Source organism: Podarcis raffonei, chromosome 10 (genome assembly GCF_027172205.1).
Source record: "Podarcis raffonei isolate rPodRaf1 chromosome 10, rPodRaf1.pri, whole genome shotgun sequence".
Taxonomy (NCBI): domain Eukaryota; kingdom Metazoa; phylum Chordata; class Lepidosauria; order Squamata; family Lacertidae; genus Podarcis; species Podarcis raffonei.
Window position 1 is genome coordinate 66,665,750 of NC_070611.1, and position 25,893 is coordinate 66,691,642.

Genomic DNA, 25,893 nt, shown 5'->3' on the forward strand with positions numbered 1-25,893 from the left:
GCATTTTCTTGTAGCCGCGTTACTCCCATGTGGAAAATAACAGCTTGTTCACAGCCCAAGTTGTAGCCAGATTTAGGATATACAGTAAAGCTGAAGCTTCAGTCTCCAGTCTCTAGCCTTAACCCCCCCCCCACTCCACTTCCATGTACAGTATCCCTCTCAAACTGCTCCATTTCATATGTCAAACTGCCTTGGCGGCACCAGGTCCTGTCGCCTTAATCCTTACCAATTGCACAAAGCCAGTTCAAAGTGAGCTCCCCCAAATCTCTTGGCAGCTTGAAACACACAAGGAAGTAATTTACAGATAATTACTCGAACAAGGGGGAGAAAGGGAAAAGGAAAAAACCCTCCAACATTTGAAATGCCTTGCCAATTGCTATGCTAATATCATCTGTCATTTTTTGACAACGTCAAGAAGATCTTTGTGTTCTATAATGTTCATTAAAGGCAGAGGCAACAGGAGACAATGGCAAAATGGCCGACTTCGCTTTGTCTGATGTGGCAACATGACGTTTGACAAGCATTTGTGGAAGGGATGGGCCTAGTGGGAATGCCACCCAGACGATCCTTGCAATGCACTCCTTCTTTCCTAAATATCTGTATGTTGCTATTGTGGGAAGTTGCAGTGAAATATAACTAACAAGCTTAGGGCTAGTTTGTGCATGAAAGGGTTAAGACCACAGAATTGTATTCCTGGACTCTGCTAAGTCAAGCCCCATTAACTCCAGTGAAGAAGGAAGTGAAGCTTCCTTTGCTCATTCTCAGTTCAACATATGAAGCAGACCAGGCAACATGTCTGGGCTCAACCAGATTGCATTCTCAGTAGTATTTTTCTGTATTTTGTAACCTGAGAATTTTCTGTGTTCTTCTTGTTGCTGCATGGAATAACACATGAATCTGACCTTTGAAGTTTGTAAGTAAAGCATTTAAGCTTACTAACTGTGTAGTCTGTTCATTGAACGAGGGCTAGGAACAGAGGAAGTGCTGTCAGCAGGCTAAATGGAATATTTAAAAGGTTTAAGTGCCTATATTCCTAACACTTTACTGTTGCTGCATATTTTGTGATTTGAAACTTCTCCTGGGGCTCTCTTACTGAATAATATGCTTAGCCCCATGCTTTGGATCTAGAAATCCAGCCAATTCTTTTATTAACTAACCTGACATGGGTTAGAAGCACAATTATACCTCTGTGTGTTATAATGAAGAGTTCATAAAACACACAAGGGAAAGCTGCCTTTTGCCATGTCTGACCATTGGTCCATCCAGCTCAACACTATCTGCATTGACTAGAAGAAGAGTCTTGCTAGAGTTTCATATGGGGGACATTCCCAACTCTATCTGGAGATTCCTGGAATTGAACATTGGAACTTCTGTATGCAGAGAAGATGCTCTTCGTTCAGGGATGTGTGTGCTAAGTGTGAAAAGCAGGGATGAGTGTATTAGCCCACTCTACCTCTCCATTATTACCTCTGTTATTGCCTTCAAACTTGTGGAACACAAAAGTCTGAAGCAGAAAGTCTTCCATATTCATGGATGGTCCCCATGCATGTTGTTGCTGTTTGGTCATTTAGTCGTGTCCAGCTCTTCATGACCCCATGGACCAGAGCACGCCAGGCACTCCTGTCTTCCACTGCCTCCCGCAGTTTGGTCAGAATCATGTTTGTAGCTTCGAGAACACTGTCCCACCATCTCGTCCTCTGTCGTCCACTTCTCCTTCTGCCCTCCATCTTTCCCAACATCAGGGTCTTTTCCAGGGAGTCTTCTCTTCTCATGAGGTGGCCAAAGTCTTGGAGCCTCAGCTTCACAATCTGTCCTTCCAATGAGCACTCAGGGCTGATTTCCTTCACAATGGAGAGGTTTGATCTTCTTGCAGTCCATGGGACTCTCAAGAGTCTTCTCCAGCACCATAATCCAAAAGCATCAATTCTTCGGTGATCAGCCTTCTTTATGGTCCAGCTCTCACTTCCATACATCACTACTGGGAAAACCAGAGCTTTAACTATATGGACCTTTGTCCTCCTTTATGGATCACTGCCTTGCCATGGCGAAGGGGCTTGAATAACTCAGAGAAGCTATGAGCTATGCCGTGCAGGGCCACCCAAGATGAACAGGTCATAGTGGAGAGTTTTGACCAAACGTGATCCACCTGGAGCAGGAACCGGCAAGCCACTCCAGTATCCCTGCCAAGAAAACTCCATGGACAAAGACAACAGCCATGCATGTTAGGACTTTGGAAAACCAGAGTTCCAAAATGTGTGGGGAGCCTCCAAAAGTGCGGGAGTCTTCCTACTGCAAATGGGGGGAGGGAGTAGATATAGAACACTTATCCTTATTACCCCCAAAAAATGTTTCCTGATTTAATCACAGCACAAGAAAAGGAGTATGGTGGATGGAAGTAACTCCATGGATGTTACTACTGACCAACAGTATGTGGACTTGCTAGCAAAGTTACCCTGAGCTTTGTTGTTGTTTAGTCAATTAGTCGTGTCCGACTCTTCGTGACCTCATGGACCAGAGCACCCCAGGAGCTCGGAGACTGTTAAAGGCAGCTGAAGCCCAACTCAAAGGAAATGCAATTTTTAAAAATCCTCCACATTTCAATCTGAGCTGAAGAAGAATTACTGGCTTCACACCCACATGCTCCCTAAAAATGGAGAACCATCGCCTACAGATTTAACGTTTGCAAAATAGCTATCCCCAGTGTTTTTTCCCCCTAGAAAAATAGGTGCCACTAAGTTGTTATGGTATGTGCTGCACTTTTTAACAACAAAAAAGATGTGCGGTACTCAGTACCACTGAGTACCCCAGGGAAAGCACTGGTTATCCCCACCCCATGTAAGCAAATGGAGTGAAGCAGGTGCTTGCAGCTTACATGGAGTAGAACTTTTGCAAGGGCCAAGCTGCAGGCAGCAGGAAAAGGCCACCCCCAGTTCTGTACCGGGGGAGGGACAGCCGGGTACATTTTCCCTGGGCCCTGGAGGGCTAAGCTGCCTGGGGGAGGGTACCAGGGGCCTGCCAAACTTATACAGTCATGCCAAGATCAAGGCTCCCGCCCTGGGGCCTCAGACAAGCTCTGCATAGGTCTGGGTCTTTGTCAAGGAAGGAGTGAGTTGTTCCCTTCCCCACCCTCCAGGCCATAGCTCATTGGCTTTGTATCTTCTTTGCATCGAGAAGGTTCCAGGTTCAAACCTTGACATCTCCAGGCTTGGAATGTTCTCTTTCTGAAATCTTGGAGACCTGCTGCCAGTCAGTGTAGAGGAGATCCAGTGATATGACGTGATGTAAGGCAGCTTCCTGTGTTCCTACACCCTTGATGGTCACTAGTTTCTAGAGGATGGAAGAATGGATCAGAAAATGTACCAATTTCCCACCCCCTGAAGGACCAGGGTGGTTTCAAGCTAATACAACTGGAGTATTGGGAAGTTTGCTTGTCCCAATGTTTGCAGCATTCAAAATGGTGGGCTGAGCTTCTTGTGAAGGATTTGAACCATCCATATGCCACAAATCTTGTTGGAAGTGGTCTGGACCAGTCGTCGATTTGCGTCTCCCAAGACAGAGTATTTCTGTTCTGTGAGTCACGAAAGATTTCAGGAGTAATATTCCATTATCTATCCTTTCTTTTCTCTCTCTCTTTTTTGGTAACCATCTCCTTCCAGTTCCTTCTGACAATGTGATAAAGTCTCGCAGCTGAACGCAACATTAATTACATTTCAAAGCAAACCTTTTTATTCATTTGGAGACAATCTGTGAAACAGAAATTTGTGACTGAAGCTCCTGCCAAACCAATTACAGGAAAATAACTCAAATATGTCTTGACAGATTGCAGTTTCCCCTCCCTGCCAGACCTGCTAAAGTTAGCCATCCTTTGGACTGCACAAGCAGTATTCATCTCCAGAACAGACACAGAGTTTAAATAGGTGATCTTTTTAGTTGATAGGCGTGAAGGAACATAGGTAACTGCCTCAGGATGAGTCAACCATTGGGATGGTATCCAAATAAACAGTTCCATTAGTACAATGACTTTTCCTCACCATCTCATTTCCCTCCATATCTGTGCACCTTGTAAATCCACGGGGGGGGGGAGGACTGTGGGACAGATTTAGAGGTCATGCAGGGGTCACACGGGGACACAAGAGGGCAAGGAAGATCCATCGCACAGCTAAAAGTCGTTGTGCAAGCAGAACTGCTTAGCTGGGTACCTCCCATGGTCTAGCTAGCTCAGTATTGCTTGCAGAGATTGACAGCAACATTCCAGGCTATCAGGTGGAAATCTTTTCCCACGCCAATCTGGAGATACCAGCAATAGAAACTTGGACCTCCTACATGTGCCTTAGGAGTGTCCTGATCTGCACCAGATGAATGCTAATCGGTAATGTTGTTGTTGTTGTTGTTTAGTCATTTAGTCGTGTCCGAATCTTTGTGACCCCATGGACCAGAGCATGCCAGGCACTCCTGTCTTCCACTGCCTCCCGCAGTTTGGTCAAATTCATGCTGGTAGCTTCAAGAACACTGTCCAACCATATCGTCCTCTGTCGTCCCCTCCATTTTTCCCAGCATCAGGGTCTTTTCCAGGGAGTCTTCTCTTCTCATGAGGTGGCCAAAGTATTGGAGCCTCAGCTTCAGGATCCGTCCTTCCAGTGAGCACTCAGGGCTGATTTCCTTCAGAATGGAGAGGTTTGATCTTCTTGCAGTCCATGGGACTCTCAAGAGTCTCCTCTAGCACCATAATTCAAAAGCATCAATTCTTCGGCGATCAGCTCTCACTGGTTCACTAGTTATTTTTCACTTCCTGAATGTTCTGAGGCCATCAGCTCATAATAAATAGATAAATAAAAACTCATTTTAATATGCACATTTTGATAGAACGTGCATTTGGAAAACATGCTAAATGTGGGTTTTTCACAAGGATAAGGGAAAGAAATCTACAGGTTAATGCAGAAATGGGACAAAACTGAATTATGAGGGAGCATGTATGAAAGTGGCATGGTAACTATACGGATTTATCCACAAGCCTACATTGATGTATTGAGTTAAGCAGCATCCCTTGAGGATGCTTGCATCTTTTTCCATTCAGAAGCATGCAGGGAAGGATGGTCTAACAGAGTGAATGGGGGATTGCGCCACCAGTCTGTCCTCAGCCAGCCCCCAACAGCTTGCCATGGTAGCCCGTGGGGTGGTCCTGGATGTCATCTTCTTGCTCCTGTTGGGTTCCCCACCACTGCAAGGGATTTAATCTGAATGAACATCAAACACCCTACAAATATTTCATTGCTTGATGATGCACTTAACAGACTACATGGCCAATCAAAGTTGAACGCTGAAGTCCCATTCATTTCCACAGGAGAGATTAAGGCTGCAATCCTATAACACTTTCCTGAGATTAAAGAGCTCCTTGGGGCCTAACTTCTAGACAGATGTGGAATCACAGAATTGGAAGAGATCTCAAAGGTCATCTCATTCAGAGCATGCACAGAACTGCAATATTAAGGACACACTTAAGTCTCTCCTATTGAAATGCAATGGGATTTTTAAAATGTTTAATTTTGGCTTGATCACGCCCAGAATTTCTGCTTTGGATTCTTAATTAATGGAGTTAAGTCTACCATGTCCATAGTAGGAGGGGTGAAATATACTCGGAGTCGAGAGTAGATTTCATGCTCTTTATTCAGCTCATAGTGGTGAGGAGGAATGGAAGTTCCCCCAGAATGTCTGGTACATTATTTACACAATGGATCCCACGTGACTGGCTAATTCCGGAATTCTCCTGTAGGCCAATCAGGTTGCAGATTCACTTCCACCTGGAGCTGGATTGGGTGGCTCCTGTGGACCAATCAAACTGCTGCATTCTGGATTCTATTTTCTAGGACCAATCAGACTGCTGCATTCTGAATCCTATTGTTCTAGGACCAATCAGACTGCTGCATTTTGGATCCTATTCAAGTCAGTACATAACAGGGGGAAAGAATAATAATTTAATTGTAGACTTTAATTTTGTACTGAAAGGCCCCAAGCTGTCTTGTTGGCCACAGAGTAGAAGAACTGGTTCGTTTTGCCTTTGGGCATCTGAATTATTCTAATCTGAGGCCTTTGCTTCACAGAGGGTGCCCCCTCCCTCCTTTCCTTTTCTCCTAGTGAATGAGTTGAGGCTATAATGCTGGTCATTGAAGCCAAAGATTGTGGGCTATTTTTGCTTTTGGTTTTTTGGCATTCAAGGTGGCCCTAACCTTACGTTTCAACTTTGCAGATAGCTCGTGGGGAAAGGAGGTCGCCTCTTACTCTTAGCTAACATTAACAATGCACATGAGGAGGCGGTTAGGATGTTCTCAGGACATGACGGCAAAAGAAATGGAATTTAATTTATTTTAAAGAAGCGTAAGCCAAAAGGAATCTGGATATTCATTCTCTCTCTCTCTCTCTCTCTCCTTAAAAAAAATCAAATTAGGGCAGAAACATTTGACCCTTTGACAGCTCCAAAGGCAAATTGACAGCACAGCTCATGCTAGGAATCTGTGCTTGCCATGAACCTAGCAACGCTGCGCTGCAAACTTCTCGCTTTTGGAAGCCGACATCTGCGTCTCGAGCTTGCCAAGCCGAACCTCTGAATGATGACCCGGCTATTGGCTCCGATGAGAAAACATATTGAGAGGGAGTGGAGGAAACCGAGTTGCGCTCCAGCATAGAGGAGCAGCAGAGCCAAGAAAGCATCACGCTGATGTATAGGAACCAATTACCTTTGTAATTGCATTTTGCCGATAAAAGACAACATTGTGTCCAGAACCTTGTAAGATGCACTGGATGCCATGGCAGGTTATGGGTGTATTTATTGTAAAGACGCACAGAAACACACTTGTTGGAGGAGAGAAATGGCTATATTAGAACCAAAGGGATGGGCAAGATCATGGCAAGGGGGTGTTGTTGTTTAGTTGTTTAGTCATGTCCGACTCTGCGTGACCCCATGGACCAGAGCACGCCAGGCACTCCTGTCTTCCACTGCCTCCTGCAGTTTGGTCAGACTCATGTTGGTAGCTTCGAGAACACTGTCCAACCATCTCGTCCTCTGTCGTCCCCTTCTCCTTGTGCCCTCCATCTTTCCCAACATCAGGGTCTTTTCCAGGGAGTCTTCTCTTCTCATGAGGTGGCCAAAGTATTGGAGCCTCAGCTTCACAATCTGTCCTTCCAGTGAGCACTCAGGGCTGATTTTGTTAAGAATGGATATGTTTGATCTCCTTGCAGTCCATGGGACTCTCAAGAGTCTCCTCCAGCACCATAAACCCACACATTTTAACCTTGGCCCTGAGCTGTTCCCAATTCCCACCAAAAGTGACAGGAAGCAGTGAGGGACTCCAACTTGCATCAAATAATAATAAAATAATAATATTTTTTATTATTATTATACCCCACCCTTCCCAGTTCAAAAACCGAGCTCAGGGCGGCTAACAACAAATTTAAAACACTTAATTGTAAAAGCAGCATAAAATACAGTATAAAAACATGAATAACAATAAAATTCAAAGTTCAAAAATCAATTCAAGGGAAATCCATCTAATAAGCATTAGATAATTACCAGGGCTAGCTGGCTGAATTTGTCCTACTTGGGCCAGCGAGGAGGCCAGGGGAGAATTAGCTGTGGGGTCTCAGAGCGGGAGATCTTCATAAAAGGGGAGGGGGAGGGAAGGGAAGGGAAATAAAAGATCAGGATGAATTCAAATTAAAGGCCAGGCGGAATAGCTCTGTCTTACAGGCCTGAAGGAAGGAGGTTAAATCCTGAAGGGTCCTAGTCTCATGGGACAGAGCATTCCACCAGGTCGGAGCCATCACTGAAAAGGCCCTGGCCCTGGTGGAGGATAGTCTGACTTCCTTATGGCGCAGGACCTCTAAACTATGGTTATTCATGGACCTTAAGGTCCTCTGCAGGGGTTTCCAGGTAAGCTCCGCCCCACATAATCAATCACATGATGCGGTGCACGCACACCATTTGAATGGCAATGCCCATCAACTTTGCGGGTGCCAGCCCCCTCAAATATTTTATTGGGGCAGATGAAGACCCCCCCCCCTCGGCCCCTAGGAGTTGGCTTCTATGGAAGCAGCAGGGATTCCTGGCCTTCCAAGGTGGAGGTTTGATGAGCTTCAGTTCAAGGGGAAAGAAAAATTAGGTGGGAGTATTGCTTGCAGTTGATAGAAAAAGCATTGCATTTAAAAGAGTGGAGGCCTTTTGTGGACTATATATATATACTATAGTCAAATGAAATCACAGGCAGGAAGAAAGACGTTAAGATAATGGTAAATAGAGAAACTTTTTGTAATAGGTAAAGATATAATGCAGTAGAAAAGGTTTGAGTAAAAACACTGTGGAGGAGGGGGTCGGAAGTCAATTTATGAAACAATGTAATGGTTTGATATGAAGATTGTTGTGAAAATGTTTGAAAAATGTAATAAAGAATTATATGGCAAAAAAGGCAATGCGGCAGCTAGACTGGTGACTGGGGGCAACCGCCGAGACCACATAACACCGGTCTTGAAAGACCTACATTGGCTCCCAGTACGTTTCCACCCCCATCGTTCTGCCCGGATGCTGAGGTCCAGCTCCGAGAGTATTCTGGTGGTTCCCTCACTGTGAGAAGCAAAGCTACAGGGAACCAAGAAGAGGGCCTTCTCGGTAGTGATGCCCACCCTGTGGAACACCCTCCCATCAGATGTCAAGGAAATAAACAACTATCTGACTTTTAGAAGACATCTGAAGGCATGTTACTTTTCTAAGCTAGGTCTGCCTTCTGGGATCTGATTGTGAACAGAATGTGAGTAAACTCTTTTTATACTTTTATAGAAGACTGTGGCGTGTCTTATCTTTTGTGAAGGAATAAGGGGGAAATACCAGAACAGTTATTATAGGGGCTTTAGCGACCCTGAGCAAACGCACTCGCTGCAAGTTTAAAAAGGGGAATGTTACTCAGCTAAATTATGAACTTGTTTACACAAGTTGGAAAGGCTTTAATCAAACAATATATCATCTCCTGCGTCTCTGAACATTCCCACAATTTGTGGAATGCCCTCCCTATGGTCTGTGTTAGCCTCCCTCATTATTAACTTCTAGGATAATTTTTTCTTTTCTAATCCCTGTTTATCAAGGTATTTGATGGCTGAAAGACCTATCCCTGGCAACTCTGAAAGTATGAGTTTTGAGATTAAGTTACTGCTTTTGGAGGTTCTTTTTTAAAAAAAAGATATTTATTGAGTTTTTCCACCTTTATACATTAAACAGTCAAAAAAAAACAAAAAACAAAAAAGTTAAAAACACATAAAGTTTACAATCCTTATTTTCAATAACATATTTCCCTGACTTCCCCACACCTCCCCTTCTTATATTCCAATTCAAATTGTTAATTCAACAAGTTCTTGTCCCCAATTTTAGACCTTTTTATATTTAATTCATTTTTAAAAAACCAATTTTAACTTATAAACATCAGTATTTAAACATGAGTGCTCATTCTTAAAACTTTTTTCTAAAGTCGACCCAAATTCCCTTCCACGAATTCCCCAATTTTCATACTAATAACAAAACAAAAAACAAAAAAAAAGATTATAATTCTGCACCCTTTGGATTCCCAAACCCCCCCCCCTTTTCCCTGTTTCAATCCCCAACAAATGTCCATCAGTCTTAGTCTACTATCAGCCTGGAGACCTCACGTCCGAGGCTCTTAATTCTCTCTCAATTCCTCTCTGCCGGTTTTTTTGGTAGTCCTTAATATTAAACGCCAGATCTTGGAGAAGCTCTGTCCCGATAGGGTCCATATTTCTTCCAGCCAGACCTCCATACTTAAAAGTGGAGCCCGAATCTTGTTTCTTACTCCTTTTAAGTCCAAATGTCCCAAAAGCTCCAACTTTCACCTTAATCAAATTTGTAATCCATAGGTCTTCAGATCTCCACATAAGGAGATCTCTCCATTCTTCAATCTTCAATTCAAAACAGATTTTCATCATCCAGTACTTATTTTCCTTTGTAGCCATCATGTCAGGCCTCTGGCTCTCCTTTGTCATCTGCAACATTACATCTCCTCCTTCCTTTTCCTCAGAAACAACATATATCTCTTTCTCCACACTCTCAAATCTTTCAAGTTTCTCTTCTTGTCCAGCTGCATGAACTTCCTGAGTCAAATCCTTATCAAATTCAATGAATTTGTTTACTGTTAAGTCCAGAGTTGCAACATTTGTAGCCAAAATGCTTTTGGAGGTTCTTAACTGTTCTTAGAAGGTGGTTTTAAACTGTTTTTAGACGTTTACATTGTCTTGGTTTAGTACTAGCATTTTTGCTCTCCTTTGGAGGAAGGTGCAGGATAAAGCGTAATAAATAAACTTGCATCCAAAGCTCTATATGACTCTCTGTTCCACACACAGAGTACCCCCCCAACACTGAAGACCACGGGGTATCTCTTATTTGCATTGACCTCCACATGGGAGCTATGCGAATGACATAACAGATATGAGTACTTGATAAATGGATGCAATGTTGTCCTTGGACGCTTCCACTGTGGTTGAGCACTAGCAGTGACAATGAGGAAGGGAAGAGCTATCTATAGAGAAAAGAGAGAGTGCTCTTAGGAAGTGACCAGAGACTGAATTCAATTTCCAGGAGCTTCCCAACCTGGTGTATATAGCACAGCCCCCCCGTCCAAGGACTCCTTGTTGTTTAGTCGTTTAGTCGTGTCCGACTCTTTGTGACCCCATGGACCAGAGCACGCCAGGGACTCCTGTCTTCCACTGCCTCCCGCAGTTTGGTAAAACTCATGCTGGTAGCCTCAGGAACACCATTCAACCATCTTGTCCTCTGTCGTCCCCTTCTCCTTGTGCCCTCCATCTTTCCCAGCATCAGGGTCTTTTCCAGGGAGTCTTCTCTTCTCATGAAATGGTCAAAGTATTGGAGCCTCAGCTTCAGGATCTGTCCTTCCAGTGAGCACTCAGGGCTGATTTCCTTCAGAATGGATAGGTTTGATCTTCTTGCAGTCGGTGGGACTCTTGAGTCTCCTCCAGCACCAGAATTCAAAAGCATCAATTCTTCGGTGATCAGCCTTCTTTATGGTCCAGCTCTCACTTCCATACAACACTACTGGGAAAACCATAGCTTTAACTATACGGACCTTTGTTGACAAGGTGATGTCTCTGCTTTTTAAGATGCTGTCTAGGTTTGTCATTGCTTTTCTCCCAAGAAGCAGGCGTCTTTTAATTTCACGACTGCTGTCACCATCTGCAGTGATCATGGAGCCCAAGAAAATAAAATCTCTCACTGCCTCCATTTCTTCCCCTTCTTACCATAGAATCATAGAATCATAGAATCATAGAGTTGGAAGAGACCACAAGGGCCATCGAGTCCAACCCCCTGCCAAGCAGGAAACACCATCAGAGCACTCCTGACATATGGATGTCAAGCCTCTGCTTAAAGACCTCCAAAGAAGGAGACTCCACCACACTCCTTGGCAGCAAATTCCACTGTCGAACAGCTCTTACTGTCAGGAAGTTCTTCCTAATGTTTAGGTGGAATCTTCTTTCTTGTAGTTTGGATCCATTGCTCCGTGTCTGCTTCTCTGGAGCAGCAGAAAACAACCTTTCTCCCTCCTCTATGTGACATCCTTTTATATATTTGAACATGGCTATCATATCACCCCTTAACCTCCTCTTCTCCAGGCTAAACATGCCCAGCTCCCTTAGCCGTTCCTCATAAGGCATCGTTTCCAGGCCTTTGACCATTTTGGTTGCCCTCCTCTGGACACGTTCCAGTTTGTCAATGTCCTTCTTGAACTGTGGTGCCCAGAACTGGACACAGTACTCCAGGTGAGGTCTGACCAGAGCAGAATACAGTGGCACTATTACTTCCCTTGATCTAGATGCTATACTCCTATTGATGCAGCCCAGAATTGCATTGGCTTTTTTAGCTGCCGCGTCACACTGTTGGCTCATGTCAAGTTTGTGGTCAACCAAGACTCCTAGATCCTTTTCACATGTAGTGCTCTCAAGCCAGGTGTCACCCATCTTGTATTTGTGCCTCTCATTTTTTTTGCCCAAGTGCAATACTTTACATTTCTCCCTGTTAAAATTCATCTTGTTTGTTTTGGCCCAGTTCTCTAATCTGTCAAGGTCGTTTTGAAGTGTGTTCCTGTCCTCTGGGGTGTTAGCCACCCCTCCCAGTTTGGTGTCATCTGCAAATTTGATCAGGATGCCCTTGAGTCCATCATCCATCATCATACCTTTCAGCATAGGTATGAAACTGCTTTGTTCATAGAATCATTGCATTTGGAAGATACCTTAAAATTGATCTTCCAATTCAGAAAGTACACTGCTACAGTATCACTTGTAAGCGTCAACCTAGCCTCAGGAGGAGAGACCACAACCTTCTGAGTCAGTTCCAAGCCAGATCTCGTGATCGCTGCACATCCTTTCCCATACTCTTTGCATTTACACCCTGCTCCATCCGTTTGTCAGTCTAGCCCAGCCTTGTCTACTTCCATTAGCAACCTTTGCAAAACTGTCATCTGAGATCCTTCATCCGGCAATGCTAAGGAATGTTGGAACCACAAAGTCGAAACCCCCATGTAAGTGAGGTTGTGTGCTGCCTTCTGGGTTTCTCTGTTTACATGTTGTCAGGGAACTGCCATCGGAGCTAGAGGCGGAGGGAAGGCTCCAGAGGGATGCCGGAGAGGGTCCCAGTAGGGAGAGAGGCAGCCCATCTGCTGGGGAAGGAAATCAGCGTAACACCAGTGGAGAAGGGGGGCAGATGGGGGAATCGGCGAGGGGGCTCCAGGACTCTTCACCGGAGACCAGCGGGGAGAGCATGGGTCCTCCGCTACCCACACCCACCCTGTGCAGAAGACTTCCGCGCAGGGAGAGTAGGAGGAGACTTGGCGTCAAAGAACTTCTTTGCTGGAAGAGGTTCAAGAAACGCCCACTGACGGATTCTGCCAGCAACTGAGACAGTCATGAAGTGAAGGGTTGTCCAGACAGAAAGGATTCAACCAGGTAACCTAGCCAGGAGTGGCGGCAACTTACGCACGAGCAGCCCCTAGAACCATTACACATGTTTACATCAAGGAAGATGACACTGAACTTTAAAAAGCTACTAACGTGATCCTATACATGTTTATTCAGAGCTACATCCAACTTGATTCATGTAGATTTTCTCCCAGGAGTGTATAGGATTGCAGCCTAAGAGACTTGGAGTAACAGGCAATTCCTAAACGCTAGCAGAATTACATATGCATCTTGCAATTACTCCAAATGCACTCAAATATCTGCCCTTAACCATTTGGTTTAATATAAAATAATAAAAACAGCCAGGCTCAAAAATTTACTTGAGTGACAGCTTTCAGATGCAATGGGTTTGTACAGACTAATCTGTTTTAATTTATTTTCTCTCTCTTTGAAATGATCATTATAGGGGGGAAATCAGACTGAATGGGTTATGTGCTTAAAAGCACCCCATTTCCAACACAAAGCATAACACTCTAGGAATCTCCAGACTCACTGATTAAAAGGATAACAAAAAACAGAGGGGGGCATCATTAAAATAATTGGACTCCTCAGAAGGCTTTAATTCTGTCATCTTTTGAAAATGACTTCTCTTAAAAACACACAACCTCAAAGTTATTCATCATTGTGTTTCCCTTTCACCAAGGACAGTGGTAAAAGCTAAATAATAACAGAGCTTTCATAGCTGGTTTTCTATGCTGTAAAGGTATTTCAGTGCTTTTACAAAGAATAATAAATCAGACCAGTGGGAGAACAAATTCAGAATCCGATGTAGTGCCTTCCAGATTGTGTGTGGACTACAACTCCCATCAACCCCAATCACATGGCCAATGGTGATGGATTATGGGTGTTGTAGTCCACAAAATCTGGATTACACCATGTTGGCAATACCTGAAATATCCAAAAAGCATTTAACCCTATTGCCCTCATTTTGCCTGATCCTCCTCTTGATCTCTCCCTCCCAGCACATATTGCAAAGTAGACAGGCAGACAAATATATTTAATATAAAGAAAAGACAAGCAAGAAGTGACGTGATGGAAATGTTTTCTTTTGCTCTGAAGGGTAGGACTCAAACCTTGAATGGACCGCTTATAAACACCATCTCAAACTCCTCAAAAGATTCCATCAACGGTGTCTCTGAAAAAATTCACCTGGGAAGACAGGTGAACTAATATCAGTGTACTGGAAGAAGCAAAGATCACCAGTATCAAAGCAATGATTCTTCAACATCAACTTCGTTGGATTGGTCATGTTGTGTGGATGCCTGATTATCGTCTTCCAAAGCAACTACTCTGCTCCAAACTTAAAAATGGAAAGCGTAATGCTGGTGGTCAACAAAAGAGGTTCAAAGACTCTCTCAAGGCAAATCTTTAAAAATGTAGTATAAACACCAACAACTGGGAAACACTGGTCTGCCAGCACTCCAATTGGAGAACAGTCTTTACCAAAGGTGTCAGGGGCTTTGAAGACACTCGAACTCAGGATGAAAGGGGGAAACGTGCTAAGAGGAAGGCACGCTTGGCAAACCCTCACCATAATCAACTTCTGCCCGTAAACCTATGTGCCCACTGTAGAAGGATGTGTGGATCCAGAATTGGCCTCTACAGTCACTTACAGACTCACTTTTAAAACCGTGTTTATGGAAGACAATCTTACTCGGCTACGAATGATTGCCAAAGAAGAAGATGACCCAGGACACACACATTAATTAAGGTGGTTTCTGAAGCTCTGTTGCTGATTCCACTTGCCTTTCACCAGCATGGAATATATTCTGTACAGAGTCCAGATCTACTAAAGAAACTTCCTAAGGCAAGAGTGGACTCAATAACACCGGGGACTAAAGTTACCACTTGAATTTTCCATGAAGTTCAGTTCCATGGCAAATCTGGAAACTCCTGCTTGAGAAAAATACCTGAAATATTTCAAGGGGAAGCAAATGTTCCCACAGAGAAATTCTCCAAAGGACTCCATGCATCCATAAATTAGGGACAAAGAAATCACCACAGAAGAATTTAGAAACAGGCAGGTGTGTCTGGATCCATTCTCCGTGTTCAAATTTCTCAATGGGAGAACGGAATTAGACTGTTGATGTGGCTCCTCCAATAGCTTGTTTCAGGAAAATGATCAATACCCATTTATCTCGGATGAGACCCACTCATCTGACATTACCCAACTGCAGTTGATTTCATTGAGGAGAAATGGATAATCTTCCTGAGCTTCTTTAATATCTATTAAGGCCCAGAAACATATGGCAACAGTCCTTTAATTGGCATAGACCTAGAAACCATCCTTCAGTGACCTGGTTGTTGAAAAATGGCTGTTCCTTGTGGATAGGTTTCTTAGAAAAAATAGTCCCTCTTCATACACGCAAACACATGAGAGATTTGTTCCCAAGCATTTTGATGTGCATCTGTGTGGTTCATACTGCTGCCACTGAGCTCAGTTTTTGAGGAATGTCTGTATACAAGGTGAAGGTGATGACCCTAGATCCTATGGAATGGAATGGACTAAAACTTTGGTCAAGAAACTGTGGCTCTAACACACCCGTGGAATACTACCAGTTAAGCTCTCATTCAAGTCCTCTGTGTTGGAGAGGATGTCAATAGTTAGGTTCATATTTCCAATTGAGAATGCAAGCTGTACAATTATTCTGGAAAATCGTATTTGAAGAAGTTTCTTCTATTACAGAACAGGTGATACATCTACATTTGAACGTCTATCTTGTAGTCTTGTTTGGATATCTTTCAGGACATATGGAATGCTTACATATGTTTCAATTACAATTGGTGGGTTATTCTTATTGCTAATCGCTTTTCTTTGCGATGTATCTGCGATTAAATGAAAGAAGGGAACTCCCAGATATTCTCTGTTCTGTGTTTTTGCCTTTTAAAACAAAACAAAACCTGCCATTGCATTTGGTTTGGCTCGAGTGACCTTTGGCTGCCTCTCCTCTTTGCTATTGACTCCATCTCCCCGGAGTCTCCTATCAAATATACTTCTACCACGAGCCTTACAAGGGACAGCTGCGCTGACACACAGCTCTTACCACCTGCTGAGGAAGCAGCTCTGGCTTTACATGAAATGAAACAAACAGAGCAGACCACGAGAACAGAACAGAAAGTTACACTGAATGCAGAGAAGGCTGTCCACCGATCCAGCATTTTAAGCTGCTTTGTGAGTAAGAATGTAAGAAGGAATTGGAGCCTGCTGCGATTAACTGGGTCAATTCCCTATGCAGAGTGAGCAGTGTTTGGCAAGTGAATTTTGGTTCCAGAGTAGACTTCCCTGGTTGCAATAATGTACACAGAGATATGCTTGCAGGTGGCGCTGTGGTCAAAACCACTGAGCCTCTTGGGCTTGCCAATCAGAAGGTCGGCGGTTCGAATCCCTGCGATGGGATGAACTCCCGTTGCTTGGTTTCAGCTCCTTCCAACCTAGCAGTTCGAAAGCATGCCCAAAAGTGCAAGTAGATAAATAGGCACTGCTCCAGCAGGAAGGTAAATGGCATTTCTGTGCGCTGCTCTATTTCAGTGTTCCGTTGCACCAGAAGAGGCTTAGTCATGCTGGCCACATAACCCAGAAAAACTGTCTGCGGACAAACATCGGCTCCTTCAGCCAGTAAAGTGAGATAAGCGCCACAACCCTAGAGTCGTCTGAGACTGGACTTGTCAGGGATCCTTTACCTTTACAAGAAAGCAATTAAGAAATGCATAACTTGGCTAGAAAAGCTTCTCATCTAACTAGTCTGGAGGGAAACAAAGCAGTCATGCTTGTTCCTATGTCCTCTCAAACAATAGCTCCAAGATGACATCTCATCTTGATGTCAGTGGGCGTCTTTGGGGTAGTTGGTTTGTTACATCCAAGGTTCCTGAAGCTCCTTAATCTCTGAGCCCTGGCATTGTTTGCTATCCATGACCTTTCCTTTTTTAGGCATGTGCTACATTCTGCCATTTGGAAAGTTCATTTTTGATCTTTGCCATGCTCCTAGCTGCATGATAACCCAATCCTGGCAAGAACCTCGTGCTCATTATTCTGCTAATTCACCCAGATTTACCCACTCGCTGCCTTGCAATATTTACATTCTGGCACTAAGAAGGGAAATGACCTCTTACCGCTTACCACAGCTGCCAAGAGGTGGACACTGGTGGCTTCTCAGAAACGTAGAGAGATGAAATTGGTTCTCCCAGGGATTGCTGGCACTATGAATTCTTTATATTGAACAGTTGGCCTGCAGTAACCCAGAGGATATTAGATTTCTTCAGAACAAAACAGGCAATGCTGAAAATGTCCTTAAACAGTTCTGTTCCGACAGCTGCCCTCCCTCCCTCCTGAAGGGATTGCCGCCCTTTTTAAGGACAAAATTTCCTCTCCTAGATGAGCAACTTTTAACCTTTGTCTCCAATCTCCCGTGGCCTGTTGCTGTCAATAGAAATTGACAATACAAGAAGGCAGGGAATGAGTAGCGAAGTTAAGAGAGGTTCTAAAAGGGGTGATGTCAAGAAGGGGAATCCTGCAGCCCAAATAATGGGAAGTTGCTTTAGCATCTATAGGCAATGTTTCTTTAGATTTGAGATTGGTTCAACAAAATTTGATGTTCCAGGTGTGCTGGAGTCCACAGCGTTTTTCAAAGAAGGAGCTGGCTTGTTTGGATAGATGCTGGTGACAGGTAAAAGGTAAAGGTGAAGGACCCCTGGACGGTTAAGTCCAGTCAAAGGTGACTATGGGGTGCGGCACTCATCTTGCTTTCGGGCCGAGGGAGCTGGCGTTTATCCACAGACAGCTTTCCAGGTCATGTGGCCAGCATGACTAAACCGCTTCTGGCACAACAGGACACTGTAACGGAAGCCAGAGCGCACGGAAATGCCATTTACCTTCCTGCCACAGTCATACCTATTTATCTACTTGCACTAGTGTGCTTTGGAACTGCTAGGTTTGCAGGAGCAGGGACAGAGCAATGGGAGCTCACCTGTTGTGGGGATTCGAACCGCCGACCTTCTGATGGGCAAGCCCAAGAGGCTCAGTGGTGTGGACCACAGCACCACCCATGACAGGGGCATGATCCAAGAGAACATGGATTGGATTGACATTCTTCAGTGTGGTCCTGATCACATTGTGTAGGTATAACTCCTGAAAAGGAACATAGGAAGCTATCTTACTCCAAGTTGGACAATTGGTCCATCTAACTCAGTATTGTCCACACTGACTGGCAGCAGGTCTGCAGAGTTTCAGGCAGGGGACATTTCCAGCTCTACCTGGAGATGCTGGGGATGGAAACTGGGAGCTTTCCCCTGCAAAGTTGATGCTCTACCCCTGAGCTATGACTGCTCTCAACAAGCCTAGATATATTGCGTGGCGAGTTTCCCCCTCCCCCCATGGAAATAATGACACATGACACAATTATTAAGGTTAATGGGCTAAATAAGGCCACAACTTTTATTGGTTACAGGTGATGAGCGGTATTGGCTTAGGCATTGGTCCTAACCGACTATATCCAATTTCAGCCCGTATGCTTGAAGTCTGGGAAGGGTTAACCACCAGTAGGGGAAGTCCTGCTGATGCACATCAACTAGGAGCTCCCCCGGGGTCACCGCACGGGGGCGTGCCTTGGGCCCTCACCTTCTTAGGCTTTGGACAGGGCCACGCCCCCCAGAATCCTTTATTGGACTACCCTTCAATATGTGGGGCAGGTGATGGCGTAACCTCCCCTCTTCCATCTACAGAGCAATACCAATGCCTAACCACCAATACCAAGAAAGTTGTGATGATTTGCTATGAGGCAGGCAAAAACCAAGTGGCTGGTGCCAATTTGCCAAGTGGAAAAATTCCTACCAGGCCCCTCAACAGCGACCAACCAAGGTCCATAGTAAGGTTAAGGAACAAAAACCTTATAGGCTGGGAGGGTGGGAAAAGCAGGAACAGCTGGTAAGTGGCAAAGAGGGAGATCCCCGGCCACACCCTGTTTTAAATAAGGCAGGCCACACCCCCAGAACCAGCCGATTGGCTGGCCAGGAGGTGACGTGGCCGGGAATCCCCCCCAATTGCGCGGGGGCTGGGTTCCAGCTACCGCGTGCATAGTGGGGCTGTGAAGCCTGCAACTCCACCTCCTCCGAAGGGTGGAAGTGGCTTTAGTGTGTTGGAGGAGTTGAGAGTTCTCTGAGACAGCAAGAGAACAGTTACCCTGGTAAGCACTTTAACTTATCCAATAAGCATGTGCAGCAGAAGTGAAACGTTCCAAAGAGAGGTATCCAAGCTTTAATTGCTCAGGTAGAAAAGATAAAGGCCATTGCAGCACACAATCTGATTGCATCTTCAGAGGCTCTTTCATGCCTTCAGCCGGAGGCACCATGTTCGGTCTTGTGGACGGGGGAGAAGTACCTTCCATTCATTCAAGGAAGTCGAACAGCATTCACAACTTGGCAGTGCCTCTCTGATGCATGCATACATCCATAGCTGAGGCTTCAGTAAAGTCCCAGGCACACTCAACTGACAGGACCAAAAATGGAAATGTTTGTTATTTCCCCATCACAAAAACAGGGAGTCACGCCATGCTTGTAAAGTCAAAGCAAAGGAAAAGTTCAGATGGCACCAAGATCGTCAAGATGGAAATAAACAACAGCGGCCGAGGAGAAAAACAAAGAAGCTGTACTTCCAGAGTTAGAAATTACACCTCTCTTAAAAATGCAAACAAAATGGAACAAAATGCAAAATAATGCAGGGCAGAGGGAGAGACAATGCTATAGGCGACATTCACACCGTATGATTAAAGCATGGCTTCCTTCAAAGAGTTCTGGGAGCTGTAGTTTCTTAAGGGTGCTAAGAGTGGTCAGGTGACCCTTATTCCCCTCCCAGAGCTGGTTTAAAGGTAAAGTTACCCCTGACTGTTAGGTCCAGTTGCTGATGACTCTGGAGTTGCACGCTCCTCTCGCTTTATTGACCGAGGGAGCCAGTGTACAGCTTCCGGGTCATGTGGCCAGCATGACTGAGCCGCTTCTGGCGAACCAGAGCAGCGCATGGAAACGCTGTTTACCTTCCCACCAGAGCGGTACCTATTTATCTAGTTGCACTTGACGTGCTTTTGAACTCCTAGGTGGGCAGGAGCTGGGACCGAACAACGCGAGCTCACCCCGTTGCGGGGATTCAAACCGCTGACCTTCTGATCGGCAAGCCCTAGGCTCTGTGGTTTAGACCACAGCGCCACCCACGTCCCGATAGAGCTGGTTTAACCATTAATAAATCTTCAGATCGAACTCAGAATTGCAGCTCTGGGAAGGGCACTGAGAGACACCTAATAACTCTCAAGAGCCTTAATGAACTATAGCTCCCAGAACTCTATGCAGAAAGCCATCACTGTTTGTGGGAAGCCATGACTCTGAGCAGGAGAAAGCTGGATGCATTCCAATAATTTCATCTGTACATCTGCTTTGGACTGGCTATATATAGGGGTTGAACAAACTCTCTTCTGTACTATCTAATTCCCTTTGGGTTTCCTGATGCAATTTGCAACAGAAAAAACTGAAAGTTGCTGACAAAAAAGATGTACCTCCAACTCAGGGTACATTGTTAACATCACAGACCGACTTGGGCTTGTAAAAAACCCACAAATGATGAGGCAGACTGATTCTCCTTGCACTCCTAATTTTATACAAGGTATATGTCTGACACATATCCCAATCACTCTATCCAAAATATAGGTGGGTAAGAACATTATACACATGAACACAGTGGGCAAACTCTAGCCCTCCAGATGTTCTTTGACTACAACTCCAATCGCAATGCATTCCTAATTCTTTCCTAACATAGGAATGCTGGCTATGCCTGATGGACGTTGGACTCCGTACTTTATTTCTTGCATTTATATCCCACTATTTTCTCCCACAAGCACGAGGTGGTGTACATGGTTCTCATTTAATCCCCACAACAACCTTGTGAGGCAGGTTAGGCTGCCCCAAGGTCGCCCAAGGAGCTTCATGCCCAAGTGGGGATTCAAACTCACGTCTCCCAAGCCTGATATTCTAACCATTACACTAAGCTAGCTCTCGACATCAGGGTTTCCCAAACTTGAGTCTCCAGCTGTTTTTGGACTACAACTCCCATCGTCCCTAGCTAGCAGCACCAGTGGTCAGGGATGGTGGGAATTGTAGTTATTGCAGGACCCCCCCCCCAATCATTCAGTTTATCTGTACCGTTCCACTTTTATTTTACACCATGAAGGAAGGACCAACAAAGGGGGGAGACTTGACACAAGGCAGACATAATCCCCCAAGTGTACCAACATGTCTGCAGCGAGCCCTACCCAGTTGGCATGCCAATCTTGATGGGTCCTAGACAGAAGATTGTTACACTCACAAAGGACCTGCATATGGAAGTGGATTCAGTACAGACTGAAACAAAGGACAGTGACCAGCCCTTCCCTCTGGGGGCAGGAAACAGTGAACAACTCTTTGTCCTCAGGAATGTATTCATGGAGAGAGGGGGAAAGGAGGAACTGGACAGGCGACAAGACACTCAGGTTACTACCACAACTCCTCCCTGAACCCCTCTTCTTTGTGATGTGTCAATGATGTAGTCATGATGTAGTTATGATGTAGTCTTAGGGGTGTAGCACGGGGGATTAGTAGCTAATAAAAGTTGGGGTCTTCTTTTGTTCAGGGCTTCCATCTTGCTTCATCCTGTAGTGAGTTGGAGTCCTGTCGCGACAGTCTCAATAAAGACCAAGCCTTCTGGCTGCTGTTTCGCTCCAGTTGTCCTGGTTGGTGTCTTTGCTTTTTGTCCAAGGGAGCCCTTGGATTTCTCTGTTAACATAGTCCAAAAACAGCTGGAGAAACCCAAGTTTGGGAAACCATGCTCTACACGAATTCTATACAGGAAGTTCTGAAGCATCCGCACAAACAGCAAATTGCGGCTACCTAAATGGAACCGGGAAAGTAAGATTCGACTCTATCAGCATCCATTTCGGATTCACCAGTGGTCTGCCTCCAGCTTCTTCTGCTGTGTGACAGGCATGATCAAACAGCCTGAAAGCGAGGAAAACAATCCTCAGACACTCCTGTGCTCCATGGCATAAGAGCGAAAAGCTTGTTGGAACGCAACAGGAAGCCGGCCTATGTTGTCTGCTGCTCTTGAATGAGGCAGCTTGATTTCTGATCTGGACAGTTGAGTTGGGAATTGTATCTGTGATAATAATGGGATCAGTCAGGGGGAAGCTATTTTTAAAAGACATGCCTGCGGGCCAGAGGGTAACCCCCAAGGGAGAAAAATAATCCAAACCGACTTCGTTCGTTTATGCTCTCGCAGCCGCATTGTGGCCAGACACTCTTGGCTGGCAGACCTCAGTGGAGGCGTGGGAACGAGCAAAAGCAGGGAAGGCAAGCTGAAGGAGAGGTGGGGAAGAAGAGGCAGCTTGGGAGACAGGTTTGGAGGCCAGCAGGTGTGTGCCAAATGGCTTGATATGGCAAAGATGAGGAATTCCAGAGGAGGGGAGAAATCCTGCAATCAAGCAGCCTATAAATTTCACGATAAAAGTTAAGTAAAATAAATAAAGGTGTTTTCCCTTTATTTGGTAAAGGAAAAGGACCCCTGGACGGTTAAGTCTAGTCAAAGGGAACTATGGGGCTGCAGTGCTCATTTCGCTTTCAGGCCGAGGAGTAGGTAGCGCTGTGGGTTAAACCACAGAGCCTAGGGTTTGCTGATCAGAAGGTTGGCGGTTCGAATCCGTGCGATGGGGTGAGCTCCCGTTGCTCTGTCCCAGCTCCTGCCAACCTAGCAGTTCGAAAGCACACCAGTGCAAGTAGAAAAATAGGTACTGCTATGGAGGGAAGGTAAATGGCATTTCTGTGTGGTCTGGTTTCCATCACGGTGTCTCGTTGCACCAGAAGCGGTTTAGTCATGCTGGCCACATGACCTGGAAAGCTTTCTGTCGACAAACGCCGGCTCCCTCGGCCTGAAAGCCAGATAAGCACCACAAACCCTAGTCGTTCTTTACCTTTACCCTTTATTTGATAGTATCTTGGGCACGTGGCTGTTTGTCAGCAGCCCGGAATGGAAGGACTCTTCCTGTTTTGGGGATGAAGGACCACAGCTTAGTGGTAGAGAAGATCCCAGGTTCAGTCCACGGCCCACTGATTGTTTGTGGCCCCCAGAACATTGCCCAGAAGTGCATGTGGCCCCTGAAAAATGTTTCCTTGGCTTGCCATCAGCAAAGCTCACTTTCTTTCTCCTCCTTGGTGCATAGAGAGGGGCTTATTCACGAGCAGTTCACCATTGTGATCCATGGGGCCTCCCTTATCCCTCATGCAGGCAGGAGTAAAGGCCCAGTTCCCAGGATGGTGCAACAAGCCTTCTTCCCAGAAAATGAAGCATCATAGCGCTGTGAGGGAAAGGGCAGGGTGTTCTTCTAACAACTCTCATTGCCCTTAATAAGCTACAGTCCCAGGATTCTTTTTGGGGAATATATGACTGTTTAAAGAGGTAATCTTTTGAATGTATAGCAAAGATGAGGACTAAGCCTAAATCACCTTCTGCTCAGTTTCCATAAATTCATCCCCAGTGACCACTATCCCAATACAGTCGTACCTTGGAAGTCAAACAGCTTAGTTCTCGAACGTTTTGGCTCCCGAACGTCGCAAACCCAGAAGTGACTGTTCGGGTTTGTGAACTATTTTTGGAAGCCAAACGTCTGGTGGGGCTTCTGTGGCTTCCGATTGACTGTAGGAGCTTCCTGCAGCCAATCAGAAGCCGCATTTTGGTTTTTGAACGTTTTCGAAGTCGAATGAACTTCTAGAATGTATTCTGTTTGACTTCCAAGGTACGACTGTAACAAAAAAACACTATTCAAAATAACAGTTGTCACAACCCACTAAGGAAGATGATAACACAATACAGTTCAAAACAGTAACAATTAATTAATTGCACATTTATTCAATTAAAATTAATTGGTTTGATGAATTCAACTTGAGCCAAAGTCTGATTGTCTCATTAACATCTCCAGGGCCCCCTGCTACCCACACCCCTCTAGGTAATCTCACTGGTCTAAATGTGAACTTTATGGCTACAATACCCACACTACTTTGTCTCCTTGTCTCTTCCCCCTCTCTCCCATTCCATCCCTTTCTGCTTTGTGGAACATATACCTTTGTGAAGAGCTGTGGGAAATTCAAGAGTTTGCTTGCTTTTTTGTGCTATCCAAAAGTGTTGGTTTTGGATCCCTTTACAGCCTTTTAAGAACCAACACAGTTGCCTTTGCTTTTAACATGCCTTTAAAAAAGATAAGTTTCTCGGAAACTGCATCTGTGGCTGCATGCCAGCAGGATTTTTTTGTGTAGCCTAAAGGAAAATAATCTGCATTTTTATAAAGAAAGAAAAGAAGAAGTCATTTATTGGATTGAAGAAGCAGGCAAACGAGAGGTCACTAGATTTGGCACTTTATTTTTTTAACTCAAAAGTTATTTAAGACATGGTTGAAAGAACACACTTCTGTACAATGCCTGCAAGATGATGTTACAAGCTGCCCGACCCCTCATTGCCAACGCCATCCTACTCTTTGCGAAAGAGAAGAAAACAAGCAAAGAACAAAACAAAAACAAAAGGTCAACCCCTTATTCATCTCCACAACTCATTAGAGATGAGATGAACATTTCCAAACCATTTAGCAATGGAGAACAAATTGCTCATTAGTCTCAAACACAGCCATCCATGAGGGCTAGTGTATTCAAAAGTCATAATGACCGACATGATAAATGACCCTATCTTGACAGGGGGAACATTGCACTTTGGCTACCCCTTGTCAACAGACCAATCCCCACCAAGGTGACACCGGGCGAGGGGGAGGCAGAAGTTCCATTCATAAGCATTCTTGCTCATGAGTAGAGTATTGTAAAGTTGATTATATTCCTTTGACTCTTGTGCCCTTATGGAAGGGTGAATTGGTAAGCTTCCATTTTTCTCAGTTTCTCATTTTTCCAATCTTGAGATCAGTTCTCCAGGTTTCCACATTGGCCTGATCCAACTGGGCTCTACTTATGTCCTTAAGAAGGTCCAGTCACATGGCTCTGTGTTGCTGGCACGGAACTCCCGGCTTTGACCTTTGCAAACTGTAATGAGGGCAATTGAAAGACCTTCCTGATGCTTTTCTGTATCAGCTGTGACCGAAGCAGGGGGTCCATGCGTGGTCTCAAGGCACTGAAAAGAGAAAGACGGGGAGAGGAAATGATCAGCATCCAGCAGTCCATAAACCTGGTGAAGAAATATGTACTTGAGGGCAGCTCAGAAGGGTTGAGTGTCATGATAGAGGCAGGAACATCTCCTTCTTTTTAAATCTAAGGGCTTGTCCACACTTAAATTTTGCCCTGTTCTTTCCAGGTCTGTGCTTTAAATCTCCATCTCTGAGTATGTTGGGGGGGGGGGGCTTTCCCTGCTAAAACCTGCTCTTTTAGGCCAGGAAAGTTTGAGGCCTAGTTCTCCAACTGTCACTCCTCAGACCACTTCTCCAACTGTCACTCCTCAGACCAGGCAAGGAAGGCTGAAGTGGCTGAAACTTGGATTTGAGTCCTAGCCCTCTCCCCAGGACAGGCCAGGAAGCATTGAAGAGGCTTAATTACTGACCTTCACACAACCTGAGGCCTTTATTGAGAATGCCTGCCGGAAGGAGAAAACAAGGTGCAAAGAGCCAGAAGAGAATAATTGGGACTCACAATTCCTCTAAAACAAAGAATCGGCAGAGATCCAACGCCATCTTCCCTGGCTCAGAAACAGAGCGGCTTGAGGAAGCCGAGAAAATGGAGCAAATAGAACAAACACTGAGTAACAACGTTGGGGGAACGTCACCCCCCCTTAAGGAGGATGGCAATGACCCGACCCCCCTCCTCCCAGAAAAAGCTAAT

At 45.0% G+C, this 25,893-nt stretch overlaps 1 long non-coding RNA gene across 1 annotated transcript; it reads right to left on the reverse strand.

The window, feature by feature from the left end:
• Positions 1-24,423: 24,423 nt before the first annotated feature.
• LOC128422163 (uncharacterized) lies at positions 24,424-25,564 on the reverse strand. The gene is made up of 2 exons (XR_008332439.1): positions 25,435-25,564; positions 24,424-25,192 (listed from the first exon to the last, which is right to left on the reverse strand). It is a non-coding gene; the product is annotated as an uncharacterized LOC128422163 (long non-coding RNA).
• Between the last annotated feature and the right edge of the window lie 329 nt (positions 25,565-25,893).